Source organism: Schistocerca cancellata, chromosome 7 (assembly GCF_023864275.1).
Source record: "Schistocerca cancellata isolate TAMUIC-IGC-003103 chromosome 7, iqSchCanc2.1, whole genome shotgun sequence".
Classification (NCBI taxonomy): Eukaryota; Metazoa; Arthropoda; class Insecta; order Orthoptera; family Acrididae; genus Schistocerca; species Schistocerca cancellata.
In genome coordinates this window covers 67,729,299-67,743,763 of record NC_064632.1, presented here as the reverse complement: position 1 = coordinate 67,743,763, position 14,465 = coordinate 67,729,299, and the positions used below count along the sequence as shown (strand labels likewise).

The 14,465-nt window shown below is 44.4% G+C and overlaps 1 protein-coding gene and 1 pseudogene across 3 annotated transcripts in view; one reads left to right on the top strand and one right to left on the bottom strand.

The window, feature by feature from the left end:
• The window catches only part of LOC126092022 (fatty acid 2-hydroxylase), a 622,506-nt gene that overhangs the window by 194,740 nt on the left and 413,301 nt on the right, over positions 1-14,465 (bottom strand). The gene's annotated exons all lie outside the window — the stretch shown is intronic.
• On the top strand, positions 12,164-12,281 carry LOC126093070 (5S ribosomal RNA; annotated as a pseudogene).

Below are 14,465 nucleotides of genomic sequence, written 5' to 3'. Positions count from 1 at the left end.
ATCCAAAGCCCTTCTGTCCCATAGTCTCGTCACAGTCATGGGATGACTACCAACACGAGCAACAGTACCGCAGAACTATAAACCGTAGTCTCAGTAGATCACGATCCTGCCACTGTCGATAGCCGAAAAGTGATGGTAGATGTCTCTTCTCCTACAAGAAACGTGGCACGGTTTTCTCACAATCAACTAACAGCCAGTTGCGATTTCTTTGTGAGTAATCTATTGTGTAATTTTTTCTCATGTCAAGAATGTAGATGGCATTACTCCTACCTACTTTGCGTCATTACGTTGAAATGATGATTTGCAACCCATTGTTGCATACTGCCTTCATGCTTTTGCAGATTTAGTAGCAAGCAGTGTAATTTCAGTGCTATGCCTCTGACCGGAATAATACTGTAACGGATTTTGTTACGTATTTACCTGTTCTGATCAGATGTTATTCCCTGTCCTCCAGTTATTTTTTGTTTTAGTGTAAGTCCATACATATACTGAAGGGCCAAAGAAACTGGTACACCTGACTAATACCGTGCAGGGCCCCCGCGAGCATGAAGAAGTGCCGCAACACGACCTGGCGTGGACTCGACTGATGTCTGAAGTAGTGCTGGAGGGAAGTGACACCATGATCCCTGCAGGGCTGTCCATAAATCCGTAAGTGTACGAGGAGGTGAAGATCTCTTCTGAACAGCACGTTGCAAGGCATCCCAAGTAAGCTCAATAATGTTCATGTCTGGGGAGTTTGGTGGGCAGCGGAAATGTTTAAACTCAGAACAGTATTCCTGCAGCCATTATGTAGCAATTCTGGACGTGTGGGGTGTCGCACTGTCCTGCTGGAATTGCCCAAGTCCGTCGGAATGCACAATGGACATGAATGGATGCATAGACTTATATGGATATGGTGTCTGATCTTTCAGACATGTTCGAAAGAACAGACAGCATATCCATAAGTCCATAGTTCTGGCAATACCGGCCATGACCTTCTTCTTCTGTGCGGATGCACACATATTCTTCGAACTCTTACGGGACTTAGTAAGAATGTCTTCCACGAGTAATGAGTGTGTTGGGGGTGGGACACTACGAATGTAGTGTGTGGACGTACAAGGTGAGAAAATGGGTTTCGCGGGAGGCGTGCGCGAGATAGTCCCTGCAGTCGCACTATCCTCTGTGCCCTCGGTGACTGAGATGAATAGAGCGCCTGCCACTTAAGCAGGAGATCCCGGGTTCGAGTCCCGGTCGGGGCACACATTTTCACCTGTCCCCGTTGATATATATCAACGCCTGTCAGCAGCTGAAGGTATTAAATTAATTCTAATTTCGTGAATGGATGCAGGTGATCACACAGGATGCTTATGTACGTGTCACCTGTCAGAGTCGTTTCTAGACGTATCAGGGGTCCCCTGTCACTGCAACTGCATACGCTCCACACCATTACAGAGCCTCCAACAGCTTGAGCAGTCCCCTGCTGACATACAGGGTCCATGGATTCATGAGGTTGTCTCTAAATCCATGCACATCCATCCGATCGATACAATCTGAAACGAGACTCGTCGGACCAGGCAACAAGGCTCCGAAAGCCCATACCGATGCTATTTCGCTGAATGGTTCGCACGCTGACACTTGTTGACGGAGCCGCACTGAAATCTGCAGAGACTTGCGGAAGGGTTGCATTTCTGTCACGTTGAACGATTCTTTTGATTCGTCGCTGGTCTAGTCCTTGCAGGATCTTTTTCCGGCCGCAGTGATGTCGGATATTTGATGTTTTACGGGATTCATGATATTCACGGTATACTCGTGAAACGGTCCTACCGGAAAATCCCCACTTCGTCGCTACCTCGGAGATGCTGCATACCATCGTTCGTGCGCCAACTATAATGTCACGTTCAAACTCACTTAAATCTTGATAACCGACCATTATAGCAGCAGTAACCGATCAAAGAACTGCTCCAGACACTTGTTGTCTTATATAGGGGTTGCCGACCGCAGCGCCGTATTCTGTCAATTTTGCATATCTCTGTATTTGAATATACATGCCTATACCATTTTCTTTGGCACTTCAGTGTATTATAAAAATTGACTTACGTTTATGGTTATGTGTGTACGTTCCACATTTCCTCCTGAACCATTGGACCGGTTTCAGCCACACTTCGTACTATCAGATAACAGTCGCTAGGGTGACAAGAACCACATATCATAGTTCAGGAGATACGGAAGTCATAAGGAATTAGATGTGTGAAAAACTACCGCGTCATGGATGACGTTTAAATTTATTACTTCTTTGCTATGAAATGTACTCGCAATAAGTTTCTCAGTTTCCACACATGCCACTAAATGCAGTTATAAAATTATATCTTGGTACCACACATAGTTTAGTAGGTATGACGTCATAAACACTAAGATGCGTGAAAAACTTTAAAATTATTAGTTCTGTGCTACTAACTCTATTCGTAACATATTTCACAGACAGTATTCACATATGCCGCTGAATGTACCTAGACAAATATATCACTGTATGACATGACATATATAGTTCATGAGATATCACATCATAAACACTGAGAGACACAAAAAATGCCGCACCATGCAAGTTTTAATACATTTATTCTTTACTAGTACGCGTAAGACCCTTCTATAGCCGGCCAGTGTGTCCGAGCGGTTCTAGGCGCTTCAGTCCGGAAACGCGCGACTGCTACGGTCGCAGGTTCGAATCCTGCCTCGGGCATGGATGTGTGTGATGTCCTTAGGTTAGTTAGGCTTAAGTAGTTCTAAGTTCTAGGGGACTGATGACATCACTTGTTAAGTCCCATAGTGCTCAGAGCCATTTGAACTCTTCTATACTCCAGTCGGCTTAAGAAAATCACTGATACGTGGCAGCGCTTTTGACAGCTTCCAACTGCGAAAAGCAGGCGGCTGTAAGAGAAAATAATAGCCGTCTGTAGAGCTATGAACAGGCGGTTGCCGTAGATACTGTACTTGTACATCTGTAGTTTATGCGTATTTCTTTGTATGACTGTTTCATAATTTGAAAGGTGATTCCAAGGAAACGAAATTTTTTCATATTATTGTACAAACACAGCCATTTTTTTAAATTTCGTTTTTAATAGAAAATTTTGTCAAAATGAATACTCGGGCAATACCAGGTTTATCAACCAACCTTTTAGATCTTCCACATTGGACCCATACTTGATTTTTTTTGATCGATTTTATCGTTCCAGCTAGTAAATACACACGCAGTTTTCATCCTTTTCATCACACTGCCGCAGCTTATAAGAGAAAGGAAGAAAAACTAGAGAGGATATTTGTTGAAAGTGGAATGCTTGCTAATAGACGCTTTGTAAAGACTAGTTTGAAAAGGAGATTGAGAAGAAGGAGATGTAAGATGATAGATGACATAAACGAAAGCGGAAATTACGCATACTTGAAGAGTATGGGAGTCGATATGAGAGCATGGTGAGTTAACATATGAAAACCTGCCTTTGGGCAGAACAGTAATGATAATCAGAAGTAGTCCTATCCACGTTTTCCCTTGGTCTTGCTTTTATCATTTACTATCTACTTGAGATTCATTAGGTTGAAATAGCACTTTTAGCAATGTCTACCTTTTACTTTCTTGCATCTTAATTTTTGTAGACTGTGTTTCCAACTGCTGTTGTCTTAAAGTTTCCTTGACAGGAATGTCAGTTAGGATGGAATGCAAAACTGTACGTAAACGTGCCCCAACGGAACTGCGTAAACGTGTCCCACTGCCATCTTTCAATTAGTTTCGAAATTACAGTAGTAACTTCATGGCTTTCAAATTACACACTTCTGTCATGGAAAGTAAAATGATCTGTTGTGAACGAACATATATTTATCTTCTGCATTTCAAACCGGTGTGCTCCCTGGGAGCTTCGATATTTGAGTAACGAAATTTACTCACTTGATATAACAAGACATGCATGTTCTTCGCACTGGTGCTGTGAAGTTTCTGAGAGTCCTCAGCAGATGGCGGTACTAGTCTTCCATTGTCGGTAGCGCCCTAACAAGAAAGGTGCCCGAAAAAAGCGCTGTACGAAAACATGTCCAGTGCGTATAAGTGCCGCGGTCTCCCCTACTGTAAGTTATCCGCCTTTCCCTATAGCTTTCATCTATTTTTCTAAGAATTTCTATTACTTTGCAGCATTTTAAACTGTCGAACGATTCGTGTAGGTCGAGAAATCATACGTACGTATCTTGATAATGGAAGCAAGGCTTAAGAAAGATCGAGTGCAACGCCAGAACTGTTTGTCTGCTGCCTAAAAGGTCCGCAGCTCGTGGCCGTGCGGTAGCGTTCTCGCTTACCGCGCCCGGGTTCGATTCCCGGCGGGGTCAGGGATTTTCTCTGCCTCGTGATGACTGGGTGTTGTGTGATGTCCTTAGGTTAGTTAGGTTTAGGTAGTTCTAAGTTCTAGGGGACTGATGACCATAGCTGTTAAGTCCCATAGTGCTCAGAGCCATTTGAACCATTTTTTTGCTGCCTTTACTGTCCTGTACGACTTCGTACACAACAGTAAGGAGCAATGGCCAACAGAACGGTGAGGGAACTGTCGTCGTAGGTAAGCTGGACAGGAGCGGAAATGATTAGCTAACAAGTTAACACAGCAAACAGAAGATTTACTTAGCTTGTATTTCCCCAAGCGTACGAAGACTCATTACGAATAACGCAGCAAGAAATAATGTCAAGCTGTCAATGTCAAAAAGGGAGATGCTCTCTGAAGTAGGCACGAACGATGATGTGGTAGCGAGAAGGCTACAAGCGCGTATGGGCCTCTGGGTCTCGCCGGCCGTCCTATATTGCGGTGGCAGTGGGCGCTAGTGGTAAGGAGCCGCTGGAGGTATTGCCCAGTAGTGGACGTGCTCCACAGAGACCGCCGGGTCCCACACGACCACTTTCGGCGTCTGAAGGAAACTTTCAATTCCGTTAACAACTTAAGGGGCTCCGGAAAGGCTCAAAATCATGACAAGTTCAATTTTTACTTTTTTGCGTTTTCTGAATCTGCAGACTATTACCTTTTAAGAGATATATAATTTATTCAATTCTGAAGACTACAAATATTTTTAAATTTTTTTTGAAATGTGTTCTACATGGGCGTGACCCACTGTGGCGCTGTTAAACTGCTGTCAAATGGTGTTATTATTAACGTCCGTGTTCATCAGGTACATTTTAGTGATGTGAGATAAAGTATGTGTTGTGGCTAACCTATTTTCAGAGACTTAGCAGCACCTGAACTGTTGAAAAAGTGTATTCACGGAAAAACTCAAAACCCCAATGAAAGTGTAAATAGTGTTATATTGTCGAGAATCCCCAAGACTGTATTTGTTGGAATAGAAACACTTCACTTTGGTGTGTATGATGCTGTTGCGACTTTCAATGATGGCAACATTGTAAGGTGCAAGGTATTTAGAAATATGGGAATGAAGATAGGTTCTAACATGGTACGAGCGATGCTCGCTTTAGACAAGGAACGCCTTCGGGCTGCAGACAGGGCTGTAAAGAGTCTAGAAATACAAGCAAGAGTAAACAGGAGGAGGAACAAGAGGAAGCGGGAGGAGGAGTTTGCAGAGGATGAAGATAATCCATCCTATGGACCTGGAATGCACTAAAAAGTGAATCCAATCTTTGTCTCTCGATTCCCAGAACTTTTATTTTCTCATACTAATTACATGTTTTCTAAGGATCTTCCAAACATATTTGTTTCAAACTTTCAGTAAATGTTACACAGTACCTTCTGCATAATTTAACGCAGCCTTTTTCCAAAAAACTGTATATTTTTGAATATATAAATAAAAAATTGCAAAAAAATGTTGTGAATTTTCATTACAATTGAAAAAAATCATCTTTAATAAGTGAACTAAAATTTTGTAAAATCCCTGTGTTAAGTTGTAGCCCATATTCCAATAAATAATCTGTAAAAAGTTCAACTTCCTACCTCAAATACTTTGTGAGGAAAGATGTAATTTATAACCTTTATTTTAACATTGCAAGTATAGGGCGTTCCGTTACCAACTTAAAGACGCCGGTAGGGTGGTGCCGGTGCGTGGTACCACATTTACCTTTGCTAAAGACAAGCTGATCGTCAGATCCACAATTTCCTTTCCAATACCCTCTTCCCAGAGTAGGTAGCCCGCGCGTAAACGCGGCCCTGGGCGTGTCACCCGACAGGACCTCGTCAAACCCAGCAGAGGGATCGGCGAGACAGCGGAACGCAGGGTGGGCGAGGCGCTCATTGTCAACGCACTTCGCCGAGGCCAGATGCCCAGCGCCCAACGCTTGGGACACTCACTCTACGATGATACGCCGGCACCGGGCTTTCCGCGATCCACACCGTCGAGGGTGTACCGAGAGTGCCTTGAATAGGGTGGGAAAACCGCCGCTGCAAGAGAGAATGAGATTTCGTGGAAAACGACATCTTTGTGAGAGCGATCACGATCGACGACCGCAGATCTTGTGTTTTGGTTATTGTTTCGTCAGTTTTCTCGAGTTATAAGCGATGATGTTTTAGATGGTGATCAGTTTGCCTTTAGGAAAGGTAAAGGCACCAGAGAGGCAGTTCTGCCTTTCGATAACGGGAGTAGGATTAAAGAAAAATCGAGACACGTCCATAGGATTTGTCGATCTGGAAAAAGCTTTCGACGGTCTCAAATTACGCTTCGAAATTTTGAGAAAAATAGGGGGAAGCTATAGGGAAAAATGGGTAACATATAATATGTACAAGGATCAAGAGGGAACAATAAGACTGGAAAACCAAGAACAAAGTGCTCGGCTTAGCAAGTGTGTAAGACAGGGATGTAACCTTTCGCCCCTGCTGTTCAATCTCGTATACATCTAAGAAGCAATGACGGAAATAAAAGAAAGGTTCCAAAGTGGAACTCAAATTCAAAGTGAGATGATACCAATGATAAGGTTCGCTGTTGACATTGCTACCCTCAGTGAAAGTGAAGAATTGTAGAATGTGCTGAATGGAATTAACCGTCTAATGAGTACACAATATGGATCGAGAATAAATCGAAGAAAGACGAAAGTAATGAGAAGTGGCAGAAATGAGAACAGCGAGAAACTTAATATCAGGATTGGTGATCACGAAGTAGATGAACTTAAGGAATTCTGCTACCTAGGCAGGCTTCGAGTGTACGTTACACCACGAATACTATGATTTATTCGCTTTTGATTGGCTATCAGCCTTTTCTGTGAATACAGTAGATTGAGAGTAAGTTTTTTACGTACATAGCTATCAGGAAATATTAGGGTTTCAACGACTCAATTCAGCAACCTTCTGGTACTAAGCTTTTTAGTAAAGACTTTCACACTTCATATCTGGGGCTGCCATACGTCCAGTGTTAGACGCCCAAAAATCACCTTGTACTACATGCAGGAAGTAGGTACTACGGTAGCATAGTACAAGCGGCGTACACGTGTGGTGTTTTTTATTTCGGTCAGAGAAATCCCAGTATATTACCGATTCCCTTCTTTTCCAGTTTCTCTACAGTCCATGTATCACTACCGTACAGTGCTGTGCTCCTGACGTACATTATCAGAAATTTCTTCCGCAGATTAAACCTATGTTTGACAATAGTAAACTTCTCTTGGCCAGAAATGCCGTTTTTGCCAGTACTAGTCTCCTTTTTATGTCGTCCTTGCTGATAGCCAATCAACAGCGACTACATAGTCTCCATGGTGTAACGTAGACTCGAAGCGAAAGGTAACATTTGTTTAGAAGGAAGATATAACTGCAGGCTCCATTTACCATTACTATCTCTTCCCATATTCTGTCCATAATCACCATCCAGGCCTATCCCCCCCCCCCCCCCTCAAAGAAACTTGCGATCGCCTCCCCCCCCCCCCCGACAACTCTGCCTGACATTTTCACTAATTTATACTAACCTCTCTCTCTCTCACGCACGCGCGCGCGCGCGCGCGCACACACACACACACACACACACGAATTAAAAAAAAAAGTAGTTTCACAGGCTGGCAATACTAACAATGTCAACGATAGCAAACAGACAGACGTAAATACTGTTATTTTGCGAAGTGAGAAACACACGTAACTTCAGTTCAATTTACAAAAGTGAAGTGTAAATAATGCAGCTCAAGAAACACTGCAGAATGGCAAGAACTGCCAAGTGCATATGTGAATCGAAGTCTTTCGATGTTAACCACTGCTAGCAAGCAGGGAAGTAGCAGAATATGAAAAGAAACACCGTAAGTAACGTGCACATCAACTTTACAGACAAAACGCTGTCTTTAACCAAAAACAGCCAAAAATATACAAACGTACGTATACAATTTTCAGAATAGCCACGGAAGATGCTTTATAAATAAAAGCGAAATGGCTCTGGCGTAGCTCTCTTTAGTTAAAGTGCAATAAGCTCAAGACAGAAAACCAATAATGCGGAAGATGGCCTTGCAAACAAAGGTGTTAGAAATATATTAATTTATTAACAAAATTAAGTCTCACACGTTTCTCCTTTTGCTAAAAATATGTCAGCTTACAGTATGGTACATACGTCACATAATTCACATTTCGTTGACTGTAGTCGCAACGCCGGCCTGAGTGACCGAGCGGTTCTAGGCGCTACAGTCTGGAATTGTGCGACCGCTACGGTCGCAGGTTCGAATCCTGCCTCGGGCATGGATGTCTGTGATGTCCTTAGGTTAGTTAGGTTTAAGTAGTTCTAAGTTCTAGGGGACTGATGACCTCAGATGTTAAGTCCCATTGTGCTCAGAGCCATTTTTTTGTAGTCGTAACATAAATATACATTCAGCGGTAGTGATATTCGTGGCCGGTAATGTTACGTCTCGCTAGGCCTTCTACGCAACTGTACAAGTATGCCCGTCCTTTGTGCACATTAACTACTTTGCAACACATAACACTTCCACACAGAGACCATAAAGAAACAGCCCGAAACACCCCCGCAACACGTGGGCCAGGTGGTCGAGAAATGAACAACTACTCCAAGAGTGCTGAGTGCTGATGACAGCTGCGCGTGATGTGGCGAACTCTCGGCGAAAGTGTCCCGTATCTCCAGCAGTATCACCAAGGTCACCCACAAGGGCAGCTCCGGCAGGACCTTGGGGAGTCAACTGCGTAGGGAATCTGACAAAAGGAATTTCGAAACGTGAGGGACTCTGGCCGTGTCTATTAGCGTTCAGATATCAGTCAAGTATTCTTGGCAATGAGAAGAGGTGCGATAACGGAGATGTAATTACCACAGGTCGGGAAAATATTACGACTATATACGAGTATAGTGGACATCTCTGGAAATTTTTCAACAGAAATAATTGCTGCCATTCTGCCCAGTCTGGATTTCCTTTAGATTGCAGTGTTTTCATCTAGAGAGTACCAGATCTATTCCAACGTCTTTCTTTTACATTGAGAAATATCGCGAAACGTTGACAAGTGTACTTAAACCAGCTTAAAACGTCTTCACTAAAACACTTGTTCAAATGGCTCTGAGCACTATGCGACTTAACTTCTGAGGTCATCAGTCGCCTAGAACTTAGAACTAATTAAACCTAACTAACCTAAAGACATCACACACATCCATGCCCGAGGCAGGATTCGAACCTGCGAACGGAGCGGTCGCTCGGCTCCAGACTGTAGCGCCTAGAACCGCACGGCCACTCCGGCCGGCCTAAAACACTTGTCATAGCTTCCTTGGACACATTTCAAATATACACATTTTTTTTTTCCTTTCAATGAAATAGGGTGATTAGTTTCCAGAATGAGATTTTCACTCTGCAGCGGATGTGCGCTGATATGAAACTTCCTGGCAGATTAAAACTGTGTGCCAGGCCGAGACTCGAACTCGGGGCCTTTGCCTTTCGCGGGCTAGTGCTCTATCAACTGAGCTACCCAAGCACGACTCACGCCCCGTCCTCACAGCTTTACTTCTGCCAGTACTTCGTCTCCTACCTTCCAAACTTTACAGAAGCTCTCCTGCGAACCTTGCAGAACTAGCACTCCTGAAAGAAAGGATACTGCGGAGACATGGCTTAGCCACAGCCTGGGGGATGTTACCAGAATGAGATTTTCACTCTGCAGCGGAGTGTGCGCTGATATGAAACTTCCTGGCAGATTAAAACTGTGTGCCGGACCGAGACTCGAACTGTGGACCTTTGCCTTTCGTGGGCAATGCTCTACAAACTGAGCTACCCAAGCACGACTCACGCCCTGTCCTCACAGCTTTACTTCTGCCAGTACATCGTCTCCTACCTTCCAAACCTTACAGAAGCTCTCCTGTGAACCTTGCAGAACTAGTACTCCTGAATGTTTCATATCAGCGCACACTCCGCTGCAGAGTGAAAATCTCATTCTGGAAACATCCCCCAGGCTGTGGCTAAGGCATGTCTCCGCAATATCCTTTCTTTCAGGAGTGCTAGTTCTGCAAGGTTCGCAGGAGAGCTTCTGTAAAATTTGGAAGGTAGGAGACGAGGTACTGGCAGAAGTAAAGCTGTGAGGCCGGGGCGTGAGTCGTGCTTGGGTAGCTCAGTTGGTAGAGCACTTGTCCGCGAAAGGCAAAGGCCCCGAGTTCGAGTCTCGGCCCTGCACACAGTTTTAATCTGCCAGGAAGTTTCAGGTTTTTTAGTTATTAGGTTGGTGCATAAATTAGTAGCGTTTTTGTTTTGCATGTTGATATTCCAGTTTTCATCGATTGTCACTTTTTATTTGTAGTTCCCTGTTGCTATCTGAGTTTACATGTCGTTATTTTGTCGTTTAGAGGTATGACTAAAGTGGTGGACTTTAGAAAATGGAGTGCCAAGTGGAAAATTGACGAAGATCGTTTAGACGCATCAACCCACAATGATCCCCGTAAGTGAACTCGAGAACTGGCAGATGTGATGAACTGTGATCATTCCACCATCGCACGACATTTGCATGCAATGGGACAGTTTAAAAAATCGGGTGCATGGTTGCCGCATGCTCTAACCCAAAGTCACAAAAATTATGTGCATCTCTGTTTGTTTTTCATCAATTGGCTTGTGAACAACACCGGCCATTTCTATCCATTACCGTTACTGGTGACGAGAAACGGCGTCTTTATGCTAAAACAAGGAAAAGAAAGGAATGGCTGAGCCCAAACAAAGCAGGATCTATCCGTAGAAAGACCTGCGCCATCCACAAAAGATAATTTTATGCATCTGGTGGAACAGCGACGCTATGGTGCAGTACGAATTGCTTCCCCGGGGTTTAACCACCACTGCTGACATTTATTGTCAGGAACTAAGGCGTCTTGCAGACGAAAACCAAGAACAACAATCAGGAAGACTGCGTGAAGTGATGCTATTTTACGACAACGCCCGCCTGCATTCTGCTAGGCTGACAAAAAACACTGTACAGGAGTTGGGTTGGGAAGTCATTCCGTACCCATCTCATTCATCTGATTTTGTGCCCTAAGATTTTCCTTTTCTGCTCTTTATCGAACAACCTTCACGGAACTTCCTTTCCAGATTAAAATGAGCTTCAAACATTGCTCGATGAGTTCTCTGCCAGAGAACCATATTATACGTAGGTTGGAACTTAAATAGTGGCAACTATTTATTCACAACCCATACAAAAGAGTTACATGTTTGCACCTGTTACTGTCATTCAAAGTGGTCACCAGCGTTGTGTAGAACCCGTTGCCAGCGATGTGGAAGGGGTAGTATACCGTTAGCAGAGCCTGTCCTGTTGATGGTGCGAATGGAGCGGTCTACTGCCTGTCGAATCCCTGGAACAGTTCTGAAGCGAGTGCCACGAAGTGGTTCCTTCCTCTTCGGAATCAAATCAGTCACAAAGACTTAAGTCCTGGAGTATGGTGGATGGTACAGTACTTTCCAGTCCCATCGACCGAACAGAGCAGCCACAGCTTGCGCTATATACGCCCGCGCGTTGTCGTACAAAATGATGGGTGGCATACGGAAAAAGTGTCGCCGCTTCTTTCGCAAAGCTGGTCGGTTTTGGAGCATCACCTGCGACCAGCTTGTGGCATTGATTTATTTCCGAAGATGAAGGAACCACTTCGTGGCATTCGCTTCAGAACTGTTCCAGAGATTCGACAGGCAGTAGACTGCTCCATTCGCACCATCAACAGAACAGGCTCTGCTTACGGTATACTACGCCTCCCACGTCACTGGCAACAGGTTCTACACAGCGCTGGTGACTACTTTGGCAACGGCCTTGCCGCAGTGGATACACCGGTTCCCGTCAGATCACCGAAGTTAAGCGTTGTCGGGCGCGGCCGGCACTTGGATGGGTGACCATCCGGTCCGCCATGTGCTGTTGCCATTTTTCGGGGTGCACTCAGCCTCGTGATGCCAACTGAGGAGTTACTCGACCGAATAGTAGCGGCTTCGGTCAAAGACAACCATTGTAACGACCAGGAGAACGGTGTGCTAACCACACGCCCCTCCTATCCGCATCCTCAGTGAGGATGACACGGCAGTCGGACGGTCCCGATGGGCCACTCGTGGGCTTATGAAGGAGTGCTGCTGTTGCTGCTGCTGGTGACTACTTTGAAGGACAGTAACAGGTGCAAACATGTTACTCTTTTGTATCGGTTTCGAATAAATAGTTGCGACTACGTAAGTTCTAACTCTCGTATCTACAGTCGCGGAATAGAAAAACTACCCCAGCGCTGACAGATTGTTGTAAATAGTAAAGGAGAATATATTACTGCTAAGTAAAGTCTCTGTTATGTGTGTCTGTTGTGTTTACTAAGCTTATGGAAAAACGCTAGGAACTTATCCACTAACCTAATATACAGGGTGTTACAAAAAGGTACGGCCAAACTATCAGGAAACATTCCTCACACAGAAAGAAAGAAAAGATGTTATGTGGACATGTGTCCGCAAACGCTTACTTACCATGTTAGAGCTCATTTTATTACTTCTCTTCAAATCACATTAATCATGGAATGGAAACACACAGCAACAGAACGTACCAGCGTGACTTCAAACACTTTGTTACAGGAAATGTGCAAAACGTCCTCCGTTAGCGAGGATACATGCGTCCACCCTCCGTCTCATGGAATCCCTGATGCGCTGACGCAGCCCTGGAGAATGGCGTATTGTATCACAGCCGTCCACAATACGAGCACGAAGAGTCTCTACATTTGGTACCGCGGTTGCGTAGACAAGAGCTTTCACATGCCCCCATAAATGAAAGTCAAGAAGGTTGAGGTCAGGAGAGCGTGGATGCCATGGAATTGGTCCGCCTCTACCAATCCATCGGTCACCGAATCTGTTGTTGAGAAGCGTACGAACACTTCGACTGAAATGTGTAGGAGCTGCATCGTGCATGAACCACATGCTGTGTCGTACTTGTAAGGCACATGTTCTAGCAGCACAGGTAGAGTATCCCGTATGAAGTCATGGCGGTGAATCGAGGAAGTACAGTACATACTGTCGAAACTAAAATGAGCTCTAACGTGGAAATCAAGCGTTTCCGGACACATGTCCACATAACATCTTTTCTTTATATGTGTGTGAGGAATGTTTCCTGAAAGTTTGGCCGTACCTTTTTGTAACACCCTGTATATTAACATCGTGCTCTTTTTCTTTCGATATGTGCGTAATAGGTTTTTCCTACGAAAGATCAACATCCTAAAAACTTGAGTGACTGAGAACAACGACAGTAAGAATTATAACAATAACAATAAACAAGGATAGAATTTCTAACGTAATGCTGCTATTACAATGCAATAAGATACTGATGAGCGAAAACGATATGACCACTGCCCACCGCGAGACTGAATGGCGCCTGGTGGCACTGCGGATTCGAAGCACGTTAAGGAAAGTAGTTAAGCAAAGCCGATACGATTGAGGAATCGTTTTAGTGATGATACGGGCCACAAATAGGGAAATCTGCTGATATAACGGACTTCCACAAAGGGCAGATTGTCATAGCCCGATGCCTGGGACCGAGCATCTCGAAAACGGTGAGATGGGTCGGTTGTTTGCGTCATACGATCGTCACCATCTATGGACAATACATCTGCATCTACATCCATACTTCGCAAGCCACCTGACGGTGTGTGGCGGAAGATACCTTGGGTACATCTATAGGTTCTCCTTTCTATTCCACTCTCGTATTGTTACTGGAGAGAAAGGTTATCGGTATGCCTCTGTGTGGGCTCTAATTTCTCTGATTTTATCCTCATGGTCTCTTCGCGAGAAATGCGTAGGAGGGAGCAATATACTGCCTGACTCCTCGGTGAGGGTATGTTCTCGAAACTTCAACAAAAGCCCGTACTGAGCTACTGAGTATCTCTCTTGCAGTCTTCCACTATAGTTTATCTATCATCTCCGTAACGCTTTCGCCATTGCTAAATGATCCTGTAACGAAGCGCGCTGCTCTCCGTTGGATCTTCTCTATCTCTTCTATCCACCCTATCTGGTACCGATCCCACTCCGGTGAGCAGTATTCAAGCAGTGGGCGAACAAGTGTACTGTAACCTACTTCTTTTGTTTT